We start from the raw sequence: 3,570 nt of genomic DNA on the forward strand, positions 1-3,570 counted from the left end.
GCGTCGGCAGTATATGACCAGCCGCAGGGTCAGACTCGGTCCCAGCCTCCACCAAGTTAACCCAATGTGCCGTCAGCGATACATAGTGGCCCTGCCCGGCAGCACTTGTCCACATGTCCGTGGTCAGGTGGACATTGTCAGAAACGGCGTTGGTCAGGGCACGGATGATGTTGTCTGACACGTGCTGGTGCAGGGCTGGGACGGCACATTGGGAAAAGTAGTGGTGGCTGGGGACCGAATACCGAGGGGCGCCCGCCGCCATGAGGTTGCGAAAGGCCTCGGTCTCTACCAGCCTATAGGGCAACATCTCCAGGCTAAGTAGTTTGGAGATGTGGACGTTGAGGGCTTGGGCATGTGGGTGGGTTGCACTGTACTTCCTCTTGCGCTCCAGTGTCTGGGGTATGGAGAGCTGAACGTTGTGCATGGATACATTGGTGGATGCAGTGGAGGATCGTGGAGGCGAAGGTGTGGTTTTCGCACGGGAGGTGTTTGGGCCGGGGTCCTGGGCAGGGGGCTGACTAGCAGAGGCAGCAGATGACACAGGGGAAGGAGCAGTGGTGTGCCCGGCCGGAATTGAACGGCCTTGGTTCCATTGAGTGGGGTGTTTAGCATTCATATGCCTGTGCATACTGCTGGTGGTTAAGCTGGTAGTGGTGGAACCCCTGCTGATCCTGGTGTGGCACAGGTTGCACACCACAGTCCGCCGGTCATCCAGTGTTTCTTTAAAGAACCTCCAGACTTCCAAAAATCTAGCCCTCGCCACGGGAGCTTCACTACGTGAAACATTTGGCACTGATGCACCAGCTCTGGCCCTGCCTCTCCGTCTGGCCCCACCACTGCCTCTTTTAACCTGTTCTCATCAAGGACTCTCCTCCGTCTCAGAAGCACTGTGTTCACCCGGCCTATCAACCCAGCTTGGGTCTGTCACCTCATCATCCTCCGATCCCTCAGTCTGCTCCCCCCTCGGACTTCCTGCCCTGACAACAATTTCACCACTGTCTGACAACCGTGTCTCCTCATCGTCCGACACCTCTTTACACACTTCTTCCACTACGTCAACAATGTCATCATCACCCACAGACTGCGACCGGTGGAAAACCTGGGCATCGGAAAAGAGCTCTGCAGCAACCGGACAAGTGGTTTGTGACTCTGGGAAGGGTCCAGAAAACAGTTCCTCAGAGTATGCCGGTTCAAATGCCAAATTTTCCTGGGAAGGGGCAGACTGGGGGGAAGGAGGCTGAGGTGGAGGAGTGCTGATTTCGGTGACATGGGTGGACTGCGTGGAAGACTGACTGGTGGACAAATGGCTAGAAGCATTGTCCGCAATCCACAACATCACCTGTTCTGGCCTCAACAGTGCTCTACCACGAGTCCCAGTAATTTGAGACATGAACCTAGGGAGTGTAGCTCTGCGGCGTTCCCCTGCTCCCTCATCAGCAGGTGGTATCTCACCCCGCCCAGGACCACGACCTCTGACCCTTGCAATAGTTGGATTTTTTTGTTTTATTTGTGTTTTTTGTTTTTTTTTACAAAACAATGCTATCCTATTGCTATGGCTAGTTTCTAACCTACACTGACAGCACACAACTGGATTTTGTGCTGTGCCTGATGACTTTGAGTTATAAAAAAAAAATAAAAGTAAAAAAAAAAAAAAATCATCAGACTGTGCCTAATTCAATCAAACCCCTAATAAATTATCCCACTTAGGTGTTTGAGATGTGTGTGTGTCACTAAGAGCTGAATATAACGTTCGCAAGTCTCCCTGCAAATTCCTCACAATATGGTACTAGCTGCACTACTAGTGCCAGCAAGGCCAGCCACAAGCAAATCAACAAAATATATACACTCACCGGCCACTTTATTAGGTACACCATGCTAGTAACGGGTTGGACCCCCTTTTGCCGTCAGAACTGCCTCAATTCTTCGTGGCATAGATTCAACAAGGTGCTGGAAACATTCCTCAGAGATTTTGGTCCATATTGACATGATGGCATCACACAGTTGCTGCAGATTTGTCGGCTGCACATCCATGATGCGAATCTCCCGTTCCACCACATCCCAAAGATGCTCTATTGGATTGAGACCTGGTGACTGTGGAGGCCATTTGAGTACAGTCAACTCATTGTCATGTTCAAGAAACCAGTCTGAGATGATTCCAGCTTTATGACATGGCGCATTATCCTGCTGAAAGTATCCCTCAGATGTTGGGTACATTGTGGTCATAAAGGGATGGACATGGTCAGCAACAATACTCAGGTAGGCTGTGGCGTTGCAACGATGCTCAATTGGTACCAAGGGGCCCAAAGAGTGCCAAGAAAATATTCCCCACACCATGACCACCACCACCAGCCTGAACCGTTGATACAAGGCAAGATGGATCCATGCTTTCATGTTGTTGACGCCAAATTCTGACCCTACCATCCGAATGTCGCAGCAGAAATCGAGACTCATCAGACCAGGCAACGTTTTTCCAATCTTCTACTGTCCAATTTCGATGAGCTTGTGCAAATTGTAGCCTCAGTTTCCTGTTCTTAGCTGAAAGGAGTGGCACCCGGTGTGGTCTTCCGCTGCTGTAGCCCATCTGCCTCAAAGTTCGACGTACTGTGCGTTCAGAGATGCTCTTCTGCCTACTTTGGTTGTAACGGGTGGCAATTTGAGTCACTGTTGCCTTTCTATCAGCTCGAACCAGTCTGCCTATTCTCCTCTGACCTCTGGCATCAACAGAGCGTTTCCGCCCACAGAACTGCCGCTCACTGGATGTTTTTTCTTTTTCAGACCATTCTCTGTAAACCCTAGAGATGGTTGTGCGTGAAAATCCCAGTAGATCAGCAGTTTCTGAAATACTCAGACCACCCCTTCTGGCACCAACAACCATGCCACGTTCAAAGGCACTCAAATCACCTTTCTTCCCCATACTGATGCTCGGTTTGAACTGCAGGAGATTGTCTTGAACATGTCTACATGCCTAAATGCACTGAGTTGCCGCCATGTGATTGGCTGATTAGAAATTAAGTGTTAACGAGCAGTTGGACAGGTGTACCTAATAAAGCGGCCGGTGAGTGTACATCCTATGAATATACACATGGTGTCATATATATACTCTATATTCTATGTATTTATGGAGAATCCATTTTTTTATTGCTGAGCTAAAATAAAAGTTGCTAACTTCCATAATTTGCATAATCCATTGTGATGTCACAGAACAAGCAGCAGATAATTCTAAGAAGCCTGTGTTAGTTCCAGACTGCTAATTTGCATAATCCATTGTGATGTCATCGATGATGTCACAGAAGCGGCAGCCTATAAATATGGACACGCTGTGATATTTTCTCAGTTGTTCACTGACTTCTCTTGGAGTAACAGTGTCCAGCGCTCTCTCTGCGACTTCACAGTCTACAGAACCTTGTTCTTCGCCCAGTGCCTGACATTGTACGCACTTCTGCATACAATGAGCGGCACATGCCTTTTGTTACTGCTCTGCCTGATCCTCTTGGGTCCTCTGGAAGCAAGACCATATCCAAGACCCCAGATGGATGAGCAGGCAGATAGTCCTCATCTTGCTACCACAGA

The sequence above is a fragment of the Engystomops pustulosus genome, chromosome 7 (genome assembly GCF_040894005.1).
Source record: "Engystomops pustulosus chromosome 7, aEngPut4.maternal, whole genome shotgun sequence".
Classification (NCBI taxonomy): Eukaryota; Metazoa; Chordata; class Amphibia; order Anura; family Leptodactylidae; genus Engystomops; species Engystomops pustulosus.